The sequence below is a fragment of the Pan troglodytes genome, chromosome 1 (genome assembly GCF_028858775.2).
Source record: "Pan troglodytes isolate AG18354 chromosome 1, NHGRI_mPanTro3-v2.0_pri, whole genome shotgun sequence".
NCBI classification, from domain to species: Eukaryota; Metazoa; Chordata; class Mammalia; order Primates; family Hominidae; genus Pan; species Pan troglodytes.
The window spans coordinates 224,995,637-225,011,114 of record NC_072398.2 but is presented as its reverse complement, the minus strand read 5'-3'; the positions used below and the strand labels follow the sequence as shown (position 1 = coordinate 225,011,114).

The window sequence follows — 15,478 nt, the reverse complement described above, 5'->3', positions numbered from 1 at the left end:
TTTTGTATTATTTCATATTTATCTTCTTCACAAAGCTTCATGGAGGCAAGTTCTATAACTAATTTGTTTACTTCAATAGCCCAGTAGCTGGTACAGAGCAGGCACTCAATAATTGGATCTATTATTTGATGGAAGGATGGATGAATGGGTGAGTGGATGGTTGAATGTATGGGTAGGGGGATGGGTGGGTGGATAGAGGGTTGGGTGGGTAGATGGATGGTTGGATGGATAGGTGGATAGATGGTTGATGGATGGATGGATAGATTAATGCATACATAGGTGGATGAATGGGTGGGTGATAGATGAATGGTTGGGTGGATAGAGGCTTGGATAGATGAATGGGTGGATTGATGGTTGGGTGGGTGGGTAAATGGGTGGATGGGTGGGTGGATCGAGGGTTGGGGGTGGATAAATGGTTGGGTGGATGAGTGGATAGATGGATGGATGGATGGAGGGATGGGTGGTTGGGTAGATGGATGGATTAATGAATGGATAGATGGATAAATGGGTGGGTGGATGGATGGATAGATGGATGGGTGAGTGGATAGGTGGATAGAGGGTTGGGTGGGTGGATGGATGAGTAGGTGGATGGGTGGATAGGTGGATGGATGAATGGATGATGGGTGGGTGGATGGGTGGATAGATGGATGGGTGGGTAGATGGATGGGTAGGTGGATGTGTGGATAGATGGATGGATGAATGGATGGTTGGGTGGATGGATGGGTTGGATGAGTGAACTGATGGGTGGGTGAATAGATGGGTTGGTAGATGAGTGGATAGAAGGTAGATGGGTTGGTAGATGAGTGGATAGAAGGTAGATGGGTTGGTAGATGAGTGGATAGAGGGATGGGTGGGTTGATGGGTGGGTGGAAGGCTGGGTGGGCGGATGGCAACATCAAGTACTTTGGGAGGCCGGGTACTTCTGCATTGTAAAAGTGCATAAAGGGGTTTCTTTCTTTTCATGGAGAAAATTTCTATTCTGAAAATGGCAGCACATTGCTTGTTGCAAAGCCAACACTTTGGGAGGCTGAGGTGGGCAGATCACTTGGGGTTAGGAGTTTGAGACCAGCCTGGCCAACATGATGAACCCCGTCTCTAACAGAAATACAAAAATTAGCCAGGTGTGGGGTGGTGCGGGGCTGAAATCCCAGCTAGTCAGGAGGCTAAGACAGGGGAATCACTTGAACCTGGGAGGCGGAGGTTGCAGTGAGCCGAGATGGCGCCACTGCACCCTGCCTGGGTAACACAGTGAGACTCCATCTTAAAAAAGAAAATACTCACAAAAAACAACAAAGAAATGTCTCCTGGGTGAGTAGGCTTCAGGCAGGACCTGGGCCAGTGGCCGGATGGCCATTGACTCTCTCTGCACGTTTTCCCTCTCTGTACATCTGCATCGTCTTTCCTCAGCTGCCGATGGCTGGGTTCTGCTCCTCAGTCCATCTGCCAGACACCGAGTTCAGACGCGTCAGGTCAGCTACCTGAAGAGGCGACTTTCAGGGCCTCAAATCCAATGCCAAATTCCTGGGGACGACAGTCTGGAGTAATCTATTACCAGGGCGCTGGGGTCACACATTCGGACTGTGGGAGGACCCTGCTTCCCAGAGAAAGGGGTCGTTGTATCTGCCACACCAGTTTTACGTAGACTACCTATGGGTCTGACTTCCAGTTTTGGCTGAAGTTCTCACATCCCGTTTGATGACTGCCTGGCCAGATGCCTGTTAGGTCCCAGGCCTGGAAGCCCACACCGATTGCAAGGCTGTCCCCTAAGCTGCAAGCCCGGGAAACCTGCCCATTTGGAGCTGTGAGTGTAGGGGGCGTGGGGCTGACTTGCAGAGCCAGGCCAGGCTGGCTGTAGGAAGAGAACTGCAGCTGTAGCTACGGGGGCCCCTCAGTAAAGGCGTCCTGGGTTTGCCCAAGAGAGCTGCTCCCTGGGCCTGTCAGATGCCCACTGTGAATGGGAGGAGCTGGCATCTGAGCCTGACAGATGATCTCTGCTCCTCTCCACAGCCTGGCTTTGCAAGAGGCAATGTGCTGCCATTTTCAGAATAGAAATTTTCTCCACGAAAAGAAGAAACCCCTTTATGCCTTTTATAATGCAGAATCTAATTTAGGTTTCAATAAAGGAAGGAACCATTATATCACCCTACTTCAGTGCTTTTTGTCATTACGTTATATTTTTTAAAATACTTTCATCGGGGACCCGATATACACTTACAATCTCTCTGCATTTATTTTCTTTTAAGAACACATATAATAAAACTCAAAGTTAATAGCATGAAAATAATTTCTACAATAACAGTTGTAGCAAATCTTCGAATTGCCAGGGTGAAGGTGGCTAGACAGAGTGAGGCAATTACGTCTATTATTAGCAGTGCACGGGGAGGATTGATGTACAGTGGGCTGTGTGTGAGCAGAAGCCTTCAGACGTGAACTACATTTTAATAGTGAAATTCTCATAGATTATAACTTCCTTCATTAACATTTTCACACATCGCTGACTAACAAATGAGGAGAGAGGCCTTCTGCACTCATAGATTTATTATGCTTGGGATGCTCTCTGCACCTCTGTGTATGGGCAGGAGCTTCGTCTTCTAACCTCTGACTACCGGCGATTAACTCTTTCCGGCCCTACCTGTTTCCTTCAGGCACGGGAGAACATTCTGGAAATACTGGCTTTGCACTTTAAGACTTTTACAAGGTGGTTCCTTGGGACAGCCCCCACTGGCTGCTCCCTGCCGTCTTTCTGTGCCTTTCCCCTGTTGCCCTGCAGGTGAGTATCAGAGGACGGAGGGTCTGGGGGAATGAGTCAGGCCAGATTTGGGCTCCATCCGTCTGCTGCCATGTCTCTCACCAGGAGAAGCAGAATCTGATCCCTGCTCAGGTACTTGAGTTGCTAAGTGGGGCGAGGCAGCTCTGAGCATCAAAGGATGGTTGTTTGACACAATTATTAGATCTCCTATTAGCAAGAGGAGTGAAGTGGTCTTCTGTCCCCTGCGAGGCAGGGGATACCACCCAAGATGTGACAGAGGGAGTTTTGGGGAGGGTTCACTGGGCAGAGAAGGGGAAGTGGGCTTTGCCGTCAGGATCCAGGTGAACTGACTTTCCAGGTGCAGAGCCTTGTCCTAGGAGAGGATGAACGATTTACAAAGGAGTCGGATGCCAGTGCCCGCCCTGGAGGGATTTGAGATTAAGGTGGGAAAATCTTGAGGAAGGGACAGTGTTTTTAGGTGATTTGTCAACCATCGTCCATGGTTGTACCTGCACCGTGAGGCGAGTGCTGGGGCTTGCAGAGAAATGCCATCTTCTGGTCACCCCATTAACCCGGGGAGGCTTCCTGGAAAATTCTGCGAGTACTGGGGCTCCAAGATGGTGGTTCCTGGTGGTTGTCTGTACCTGGTACCAAGTGGGTTAGAAGGGTGCTGTGGACGTGAGTTAATGCAGGGAGCAAACCTCCCAGGTTTGGAGCTGGGCGTTGAGTTTCCAGCCCATCCTTCCTGATGACGCACTCCTGCTGCTTTCTTTTGGGGACACAAAGCCTTGGTGACTTAGGACCCAATATTCTACAAGTTTGCTCTTGGGCATATCTTGTGGTGTTTATTGGGCCCCCAATGGCATATGAGACCCCCTAGGGCCAGGTTCCCCACCCCCTCCGCCCCCACTTCCCATGCTCATTTGTGTGTCTCTGAGTTAGGGTATTTTGGTAAACTCTTCAGCAAGATTGAAATTGAACCCAGGGGTTTTCAGTCCTGTCTGCATATTGTCATCACTGGGTAACTTTTAAAAACTAATGCCAGGGCCCACCCTCAGAGACTATTTTTTTTTTTTTTTGAGACAGAGTCTCACTCTGTCACCCAGGCTGGAGTGCAGTGGCGCAATCTTAGCTCACTGCAACCTCTGCCTCCCAGGTTCAAGCGATTCTTCTGCCTCAGCCTCCCAAGTAGCTGGGACTACAGGCATGTGCCACCATGCCCGGCTGATTATTTTGTATTTTTAGTAGAGACGGAGTTTCACCATGTTGGCCAGGCTGGTCTCGAACTCCTGACCTGAGGTGATCTGCCCGCCTTGGCCTCCCAAAGTGTTGGGATTACAGGCGTGAGCCATCACGCCCGGCCAAAGACTCTTTTAAATGGTCTGGGTGGGGCTCTGGCATTGCTATTATTTAAGAGCTCCCAAATGATTCTAGTGTCCAGTCCAGGTTGAGGACCACCAAAACCATTTGGCAGGTGATCTGGCCTTTAGGTGAATTAGCTGGAAGGAAGAAGTTCTGACCGGAACAAACAGTGAGGCTGTGGGCAGATGGGGATGCATTTATAAAACCCCTTACTTTTTCTTTCTGTCTTTTGCAACCTGTAGATACTCGTTGCTATTGGATGCAATGTGGGAGGCACAGGACTAAATCCTGTAGGTCGTTGAGGAAAGGGCCGCTTTGCTTTTGGTCCCGGGAATCCAGGTTCCCCTTCTTCCCCATCACTCCTTCCTTCCCCCTCCATCCCCAGCCTGTGCTGTGTGGTGCCCACCCCAGCCTCATGGTCCCCGCGTGGGCATCATCCGCAGCAAGAGCCGGCGTCTGTCATCTTTGATCTCCTCCTGTAACTCTGTAGGGCTTAGCCAGCTCTGCTTGACTCCAGCACCAAACTAGCAGCAGGAGCTGCTCTGCTTCCCATCCCTCTTCCCTGGGAACATTATCCCTTAAATAAAATCAATAGACCTGGGACATGCTCGGAATCTAGAAGCTAATCTTTCCTAAGTTCCGTTTTCGTGTCAGAGTTCTCCTAGTGGCCACCATTGGCTGTGCAGTGATGGGATGTGGGAATGAATCCATGGGGGCCCCCAGTGCAGTCTGGGGAGGTGGTGCGGGTGCGCTGGGTGATTCTGCTGGGAGAAGGGCCGTGACGCTCTGAAAGCTGGTGCTGGGCTTCCTTCCACTGCACAGGGCTCCATCCTGCATCCCGGCACCCCACCAAGTGTTAGGGAGTGAGGGAGGCAGACCTAATGAAAACCCGGTTTCATTTTGCATAATCAGGCACTATTGAAACGAGCCTTTCAGTTCTGCTTGCTGCAAATTAACAATCTGACTTATATACAATAAAAACCCGAGTATTGTACAAAGTGATACTTCTTAGGTAGTGGATACACAGATGGAAATTCATTTAATGAACTACAAGTCCCTGAATGGATTCTAAACTTCTTGTAATTACCCTGGAAAGAACCCTAGTAGAAGCAGAAAAAAGCCTTTTGTATTCCCCCCCACCCCCTACCCCTGCGCCACAGCAGTTGGCTTTCTCCATCCTTCAGGTTGCTTTGTCGGAAATGAGCATCTTTCTGTGAAGAGTACTTGGAGTCCCGTCCAACGAGTTGGGCCGCATGCGGATGAGCAAACCTCATTCCCCCTCTCCAGGTTCTGAAAACAGTGTGATTTGTAAAGGCTTTGGTGCTGAACCAAATGCATCTTAAATGGTATCGTAAAGAGTTTAACCCATCACCCCAGCATCAGCCAGTGAACAGTCTGGCTGGCTGCCCGAGGGATTGGGGAGACCTGCTGTTTGTAGCACTGGACTGACTGAGTCTAGACTGAGCCAATCCGAGGCAGAGACTCAACCCTGCTCCTGGTAGTTTTCTTTGAAAGATGGTGTCCCAATGGGGAGGCCTTCAGAAGAGTTCCACTAGGCCAGGAGTCACTTTCCCCTTTGATAAGGCAGGAGGGGCAGGGGACATGACAGGGCAGAAGTTCCTTGGGAAAACCAGAGCAGAGCCAGGTTCTAGCCCTCAGGTGAGCCATCTCCCACCTCCATCACCACAGCCTGATGCAGGAGCCATCTGGGACCTGCCTCTTCCAAGGAGACAGTTCCATGGAAGGGGGTTAGGGACGGATGTGGCATCCACAAGGAGTGCCACACTCGATAAGTATCCCAACCTGTTCCATATTTATTATGGGCAACAATTTGACTAACGGAGAATTTAGATTAATAACATTCAGGCCAGAGAAGTAATTTCCTTTGAGAAAGCGATTTACATGCGCTCTGCCAGAGAGAGCCGTGGCCGCTCTCTTGTCGTGTCAGCTCAAATAATGAAGTTGAAAATAACATGGAAGGTTAATAGGTCCAACTTATCTCTTTAGAACTGAAAAGGAAGATTTACAGTGTGGAGGCTGTTTTGCATATTTCCAGTGGGAATTGAAAGTTTTTTTTCCCCAAACAAGATTTATGAGAACTCACGGTTCAAGGTATCTGCTCTGTTATTGCTCCTAAGTGAGGCAGTAAACCTCTTCGTTTGGGTGGATCCGTTTGGGTGGATGCCCCGGGCTTTAAAGATAGCTGTCTTCCCCCACGTCACTGGCAGGGGTGTACTGGAATGCTGGCATGGGGGTGCTACCTCGGGAAGAGTTTAACTTTGAAAGGAGAGTCAACTGCTTCTGACTCTAGGAGGTCACATCCTTTGTTTGCTAATGACTAGAGAGAGGATTAAACATTTCCATTACCTAGACCTTTCAAAACATTTCTTGGATTTATTTTGCCATTATTTACTGACCTTGGGGGGTGAGTCCTGGGCTGGAGGAATAGAGGGAAAGGGAGCTGGGTCAGAGCAACGAGAATGGGGGAGTGGGGCAGCAACATGACCTCTGCATTCCAGGCAACAAGTGGGTCTTTCAGGCTCTCACTTGCTTCTTAACTGGCTTCCCTGGAAAGCTCACCCAAGCCCTTCTGCTAACATCTCACTGGCCAACTTCATCTGCAGAGGGGCTGGGAGGGGCAATCTTTTGCTCAGCACTTTCCTGCCCATAATGAAATTGGAGTGTGTTATTTAGGAAGAATGGGAGAGTGGATATTGGTAGGTCACCAGTAGTCTTTAGCTCAAGTGTTTAGTTCATTTATTTTCAATCTTTCTTGTTTTCTGTTAAATGCAAACTATAAATTGTCCTTTAAATACTGCTTTAGCTGTGTCTCACAATTTTTTTTCTTTCTCCCAAACATTATACTGAAAAATTTCAAACGTAAAGAAGAGTTGAATTAGATATGATATATCCATCACTTTAACAATTTGCTATATTTGCTTTATCCCATATTCATCCATGTATCAATTCATCAATCCATCTTGGTTTGATATATTTCACAGTAAATCACAGCTAACAGTACATGTCACCTCAAATATTTCAGCCTGCATATTGTGAACTGTTCATTTACTTTTTAAGGTAAAATTCCTACAGTGAAACACACAATCTTAAGTGTGCCGTGTGATGAGTTTTGACAGATGTGTCTACCCATGTAACCCAAACTTCTATAAAGACACAGAACATTTCCATCATCCCCAAAGGGTTCCTCTGGTCTCTTCTTAGTCAGTGCTCTCCTACCCCCAGGCAACCAATGTTTTGATTATTTTCACCCTTAGTTATTTTTGCCTATTCTAGAACTTTATGAATTCATATAACATGTACTTTCTCTCTCTCTGTCTCTCTCTCTATCTCTCTCTCTCTATATTTATATATATATGTGTGTGTGTGTGTTTTAATCTCAATAGCTTTTGGGGGGTACAAGTGGTTTCAAGTGGTTTTGGTTACATGGATTAATTTGGTGAAGTCTGAGATTTCAGTGCACTGGTGACCGGAGGAGTGTATATTGTACCTAATACGTAGCTTTAAACATGTCCTCTTTTAGGCAAGGCTTCCTTCATTCAGCATGTTTTTTGAGATTCATCTGTGTTGTTGCAAGTATCAGTAGTTTGTATCAGTAGTTTTTTTTTCCTTTTTATTGAGAGTAGTATTCCATTGTATGAATGTACCATAGTTTGTTTATCCATTCATCCATGGACATCTGGTAGGTTTCCAGTTTTTGGCTATTATGAATAAAACTGCTGTGAATATTTTGTACAAGTCTTTTTTGGGGATGTGTGTTTTTATTTCTTTTGGGTAAATGCCTAGGAAAGAATTGTTGGGTGCTGTGTTTTCTTTTTTTTAAAAGAAACTGCTGGACGTTTTTTTTCCCCTAAAGTGGTTGTACCATTTCCACCAGCAATGTATGAGGATTCCAGTTGCTCTCCATACTCACCAACATTTAGTGCTGTGACTCTTAATTTCAGCCATTCTGATGGGTGAACAGTGGGATCTCATTGTGGTTTCCACTTGCATTCCCTGATGACTAATGATATTTTCCATGTGTTTATTAGTCATCCATATATCTCCCTTTGTGACATATCTGCTCCAATCTTTTGTCCATTAAACATCGTGGATTTCCCTTTTGTTAGTGGGGGCTTGTAGTTTATATATTCTAGATACAGTTCTTTGTTAGCTATATGTTTCACAAATATTTTCTCTTAGAATGTGGCCTGCTTATTCATTTTTATTTTTATTTATTTGTTTATCCATTCATTCATTTATTTTGAGACAGAGTTTTGCTCTGTTGCCCAGGGTGGAGTGCAGTGGAGTGATCTCGGTTTACTGCAGTCTCCCCTTCCTGGGTTCAAGTGATTCTCCGGCCTCAGCCTTCTGAGTAGCTGGGATTACAGGTGCCCACCACCATACCTGGCTATTTTTTTTGTATTTTTTAGTAGAGATGCGGTTTTGCCATGTTGGCCAGGTTGGTCTCAAACTCCTGGCCTCAAGTGATCCGCCTGCCTCGGCCTCCCAAAGTGCTGGGATTACAGGCGTGAGCCACTGCATCTGGCTTTTGTTTATTTTTATAATGGTGTTTCTTTATGACCAGAGTTTTAAATTTTGCTGAAATATATATTTTTTATCATTTATTTATTTATTTTTGAGCTAGTCTTACTCTGTCACCCAGGCTGGAGTGCAGTGATGCAGTTATGCCTCACTGCAGCCCTGACATCTGGGGCTCAAGCAATCCTCCCACCTCAGCCTCCCAAATAGCTGGAACTACAGGTGCACACCACCAGGCCGGCTAATTTTTGTATTTATTTTTGTAGCAACGTGGTCTTGCCATGTTGCCTAGGCTCGACTTGAACTCCTGGGCTCAAGTGATCTACCTGCCTCAGCCTCCCAAAGTGCTGGGATTACAGGCATAAGCCACTGTGCCCAGCCTGAAGTTTATCACTTTTTTCCCTTTCTGATTATTTCTTTCCATGCCTTCTCTAAGAAATCTTTGCTTATTGTGAAGATATTCTCCTATGTTTTCTTCTAGAAGCCTTATAATGCTAGCTTTTACATGCAGGTCTATTGCTCATCCATTTTCACACTGCTAGAAAGAAATACCTGAGACTGGGTAATTTATCAAGAAAAGAGGTTTAATTGGTTCATGGTTCTGCAGGCTGTACAGGAATTGTGGCTGGGGATGCCTCAGAAACTTTCAATTATGGCAGGAGGGGAAGCAGGCACGTCTTACATGGCCAGAGCAGGAGGAAGAAAGTGAAGTGGGAAGTGCCACATACTTTTAAACAATCAGATCTTGTGAGAACTCACCTGCTATCATGAGAACAGCAAGGGGGAAATGCGTTGCCATGATCCAATCACCTCCCACCAGGCCCCTCCTGCAACACTGGGGATTACAATTTGGCATATTTGGGTGGAGACACAAATCCCAACCATGTCACCATCTCAAATTAACTTTTATGTATGGTGTAAGGTAGGAGACAACATTGTTATTTTCCATAGTGATGTCTAGTTGTTCAGCACCATTTGTTAAAAAAAGACTTTCTTTTCCCCATTGGATTGCTTTGGCACCTTTGTCTAAACATTAATTAACCACATAAGGGTGGATCTATTTTGGTTTCTATTCTTTTCCACTAATCTATTTGTCTGTCCTTATACCAGTACCTCACTATCTTGATTACTGGAGCTTTATAATAAATCTTGATGTCAGTTCTCCAACTTTACTTTTTCAAAATGATTTGGCTATCTTACCTCTTTGACATTTTCATATAAATTTAGAATCAGCTTGTCAATTTCTATTAAAAAAACCTGCAGGTATTTTCATTAGGATAGTGTTATAGATTATTTGGAGAGAACTGTCATCTTTAAAATACTGAGTCTTCCAGTCCATAAAGGTGGTATATCTCTTATTTAGGTCTTCTTTAATTTCCTTCAGCAATGTTTTTAGTTTTCAGTGTGGAGATTTTGCACATCTTTTCCTGAATTTATTCCTAGGCATTTTATGAGTTTTTTTTAGACACTATTACTAAAATCCCCAATTGAGATAATAGGTCTATTTCTCTCTTTATTTCTGTCAATTTTTGCTTCTTGTCTTTTGAGGCTCTGTTATTAGGCACATGCACAATTATGATTGTAATGCCTCCCTGATTAATTGCCTCATTTTTCACTATGAAATGTCTCTACTTCTGATAAACTGTTTGTCTTGAAGTCTACGCTACATAGCCATTTCCAGCCTTCTGATGTTTGTGGTTTACATGATGTATGTTTTTTCATCTATTGCTTTCTTTGTCTTTCTATTTAAAATGTGTTTCTTGTAGACAGCCTGTAGTTTGGTCTTGCTTTTTCCTACATTCTGACAATCTCTGTTTTTAAACTGGAGTGTTTAGTCTATTTATATTTAATATAATTATTGATATGTTTGGATTTAGGCCTACCATGTCGACATATATTTTCTGTTTATCTCACCTGTTTTTAATTGCTCTTTGGGTTAATTGAATGTATTAAAAATAATTTTAATTTGTTCATGCCTCTTTGCATGTTTTGAATTTTTTGGTGGTTGCACTAGGGAATGTAATGTATATTCTTAACTTTTCACAATCTACATGTAGTTAATATTTGTATCACTTTATGTAAATTATAAGAATCTTGCAACTATATTGTTTATATCTTAATTTCTTCATGCTATACTTGTTATATGTATTATATCTATATATGCTATAAGCCCCATAGTGTATTTTTTCTTTTTTTGCTTTAAACAGCCACATGTATTTTATGACAGTAGGAGAAGAAAATGGTATCTTTTATAATCATACTTTGGAAGATCTTTGTTTCTTCCTGAAATGAGAGTTCCCATTTGTATCATTTTCCTTTGGTATGAAGAATTTCATTTAACTTTATTTCATAGGGAAGATTTGCTGGTGGTGAATTTTCTTATATTTTATTTTCCTTAACATGTCTTCATTTTGCCTTACTTAATGGTGGATTTTTCACTGGGTGTAGAATTCTGAGTGGACAGTGTGTTTTTCTCTCAGCACATTAAAGGTGCTGTTCTCTTCCTTCTGGCCTCTTGTTTTTGATAAGGAGTTCTTTAGCATTTGTGTTATTCCCTGCGGAATGTGTCCTTTATTTCTGGCTCCCTTCAGAATTCTCCCTTTATCTTTGGGGTTATTCACTTTGGCCATGATGTGCCTAGGTATTATTTGTTTTGTTTTGTTCATTTTGTTTGAACTTCTTTTTTTTTTGAGACAAGGTCTGGCTCTATCACCCAGACTAGAGTTCAGTGGCACAGTCTCGGCTCACAGCAAACTCCACCTCCCAGGCTCAAACGATCCTCTCCCCTCAGCCTCCTGAATAGCTGGGACTACAGGCGTGCACCACCATGCCTAACTGAATTTTGTATTTTCTGTAGAGACAGAGTTTCGCCATGTTGGCCAGGCTGGTCTAAAACTCCTGGGCACAAGTGATCCTCCTGCCTTGGCCTCTCAAAGTGCTGGGGATTATAGACATGAGCCATTGCACCTGGCCCGAGCTTCTTGATTCTGAAAATCTATGCCTTTCAACAAATTTGGGAAAATTTTGGCCATTATTTCTTCAAATTGTTATTCTGCCGTATTCTCATTGTCTTCTTCTGGGACTTCAATTATATGGATATTTGACCTCATGTTTTTGTTTTTTTTAAAAAATAAATCACCAAGGCTTGTTCATGTTTTTCAAACTCTTTTTTTTTCCAGATAGATCAGTATTTATCGGTCCCAGCACTATTGACATTTTGGGCCGGTCATTATTTGTTGCATGTAGGAACTCACTTGAGCACATTTACTTTAGATCCTTTAAAATCTTTTTTTTCTTTTTCTTTTTTTTTTTTTTTTTGAGATGGAGTCTCACTCTATCGCCAGGCTGGAGTGCAGTGACGTGATCTTGGCTCACTGCAACCTCCGCCTCCTGGGTTCAAGCGATTCTTTTGCCTCAGCCTCCCCAGTAACTGAAGACTACAGACCTGCGCCACCACACCCAGCTAATTTTTGTATTTTTAGTAGAGACGAGGTTTCACCATTTTGGCCAGGATGGTCTCAATCTCTTGACCTTGTGATCTGCCTGCCTTGGCCTCCCAAAGTGCTGGGATTACAGGCGTGAGCCACCGCACCTGGCCTAAAATCTTTGTCTTCCAATTTCAACATCGTTTTAAAATACAAATCATTATTATTCAGGTATGGTGTGACCAACAGATCGGGAGATGATTGCTTTTGAAAAGAAAGCTTGTTACAATTCCAAGAGGAAGGGGCACTGCCTGCTACAGGGGCACATGGGAGAGCACCAGGAGTGGTCAGAGGCGGAGGGAGCAAGGAGAAGTATGGATCAGAGCCTTTGCTGTGGTTTCTGTGAGAAGGGCAAGGCCAGGCCAGGCAACTTAGACAGGCATAAGACTGGCTAGTTCAAACAATTTTGGTGGGCTCTGAGCGAAGGGGCTGTCTCTTGCTGCCTGGTACCTGGCCCTGGGGCAAGTAGGGCAGGGGAACAGTGGTATGAGTGAGAGCTCACCAAGGGAGGCGGGTGTGGCGTGGGCTTCAGAATGGTTGGTTTGCACATGAAAGGGGCATTCCTTGGCAAGGCATTTGCTATCTGCAGGAATTGTCTAACCCTGGGAAGTGCGGTCCTTTCTAGAGTTAGCAAAGCCCCAAGACGTCAGAACATCAGAATAAAAAGACATCTTCATACAAAAATTTGTGTCATCTCAGAGTCCATTGATTGATTGCCTTTTCTCTTGAGTATGAGTTGCATTTTTCTGCTCATACATCTTGTAATTTGGGACTGGATTCTGGACCTTGTGAATGATACGTCGCAGAGACTTGGGATTCTGTTATGCTATTCAGAATAATATTGAGTTTTTGTTTTAGCAGATACTTCGCTAAGTTCAAACTGTAAACTCTGTCTTGTCTCTGCTGCAGCAGAAATCTGTGTCCAGGTGTTTAGGCCTTAGGTGGGCTGCTTACAGTCTATTCCATGCAAACATAATTCAGAGATCAGCCAGAGATTGAGGCAATTTATGCACAGACTTTGGTGTTCTCCCTCTGTGGCTCTCTCCTTTTAGGGAGTTCCCCTTTCATTTTCTAGCTGCTGTGGTTAACCCAAGCTCTCCTCTGATTCTACAAAAAGTAAGACTTCAGTTTTCTGTCTGAGTATTAGCTGCTCTGTGACACTGACTGGGGCCTGCCTCAGGCAAAAAGCTATTAAAAAAAAAAAGAAAGAAAGAAAGAAAAAAAAGTCACAAACCCTCAGAAACTTACCCAGTCTTATTCCCTTCTTTCTACTGTCCAAATCCCACCCATTTCTGCCTGCCTTTGGTCTCTCTCTATTGTCCTCTGATTAAAAAATATATATATTTTAAATGTTGGAAGGTTGGTCCAACAAGAGCTACTTCTCCATGATTGAAAGTGGAATTCTATGTCTCATGAATTTTGACACATAGTGATTTTACTATGTTCTAAGTGTTCAAAAATTTCCCTTACGATTTTTTCCTTTAACAAGTATCAGTGGAATGTCTTTTCGCTTCCAGATGTGTCGATTTGCAAGCGAACCTTTTGTTGGTAATTGTAAGCATTCTTATGTTCCAGTCTTACGTGTGGTTCCCAGGACGATGATTCTTTGGCATTCACCAAAGCTTCCCTTGTGGCTCAGTGCATGTTTAATTTTTTTGTGAATGTTCTACATGTGCTCAAAAAGGATGTGCGTTCTCTGTTGGACGAATTTTCCGTGTATTTATTAGTTAAACCCTAATAAATTTCTTCATCTTTGTTTTTTGCTTTGTGTGTGTGTGTGTGAGCCATCAGTTTGTGAGGGGATGCGTTAAAGTCTCCAACCAAACCTACTGATTTATCTATTTCTCTTTGCAGCCCTGTCAGATGTTACTCTGCATTTTTTGAGGCCAAATTCCGAGGTGCATATCTTTTCAGGATCATGACATCTTCTTGTGTTAGTTCCTTTCGGAAGCATGTCGCGTCTCTCCCTATCTTACCTGTCCTTTGGCTCTTTGGGCAGCCTCTCAATTTCAGGTTTTAATTCTGGGAAATTCTTGGTTATTAGTTCCTCATACAGATTCCTCCATTCATGTTTCTGTCCTCCTGGGTCTCCTGTGACATGGATGTTGACAGGTCGTCTTCTGTTTTCCATATTTCCTTTCTTTTCTTTTCTTTTTTTTTTTTTTGAGACAGAGTTTCGCTTTTGTTGCCCAGGCTGGAGTGCAGTGGCTCGATCTTGGCTCACTGCAACCTCCGCCTCCCGGGTTAAAGCGATTCTCCTGCCTTAGCCTCTGGAGTAGCTGGGATTACAGGCGTGCACCACCACGCCTGGCTAGTTTTTTGTATTTTTAGTAGGGACGGGGTTTCACCATGGCCAGGCTGGTCTTGAACTCCTGACCTCAGGTGATCCCGCCCTCCTTGGCCTCCCAGTGTGCTGGGATTACAGGTGTGAGCCACCGTGCCCAGCCTCCTTTCATTTATTACAAATTTTTTTCCATCTCTTTATCTTTTTTTGATGCATTCTGGTAAGCTCCCTGATGTGATCTTAACCTCACTAAATTATTCTTGGGCTATGTACTGAGTGCCTTTTTTTGTTTTGTTTTGAGATGGAGTCTCACTCTGTCACCCAGGCTGGAGCGCAGTGGCGCGGTCTTGGTTCACTGCAACCTCTGCCTTCCGGGTTCAAGTGATTCTCCTACCTCAGCCTCCCGAGTAGCTGGGACTACAGGTGCGTGCCGCCACATCCAGCTAATTTTTTTTGTATTTTTAGTAGAGACAGAGTTTCAACATGTTGGCCAGGCTGCTCTGACCTCAGGTGATCCTCCCATCTCTGAGCGCTTTCTTCTAGGAATAAGATAGAATAAGTCTGCACCTCCAGCAGGCTTCTTCCCCTCATCTGAGTCCAGAGGGAGGCCTGGAGCTCTGCGTGCTCTCCGCACGTGCCATGCCACTCCCTCTGTGTCACATGTCCCTCTGCCACCAAGATCTGCTTTTATCCCTGTGCTCCTCAGTCACCAGAGGGAGCCCAGACTCCCAAGCCTGTCTCCAGGGAGACCTGTCCTCAAGGTTTCTTTGAGAATCCACTCCCCACGCACTTTGCCTTCTCCATAGCACCGTCTGGTGCACCCTGCGTTTCGTCTCTCTTGCCAAACGTAAGAGCCATGGAGGCAGCACTTTTTGTCTCTTTTGTCCTGTGACATATCCCTGGCATCTTGCTGTGGCGTCTGACATGTGGTAGATGCTCAATAAATACTTGCAAAATTAATCAATAATTATACCGTAGTTTTAATTTTACCTATTATGTTTCTTTTCATAAAGCTACCTTTTATTGGACATCTATGTTCAAAAGCAGTGTTAGGATCTT

General features: G+C 44.4%; 1 protein-coding gene across 18 annotated transcripts in view; it reads left to right on the top strand.

The window, feature by feature from the left end:
- Nucleotides 1–15,478, top strand: part of CAMTA1 (calmodulin binding transcription activator 1) — a 981,226-nt gene that overhangs the window by 198,547 nt on the left and 767,201 nt on the right. The window lies entirely within an intron of this gene.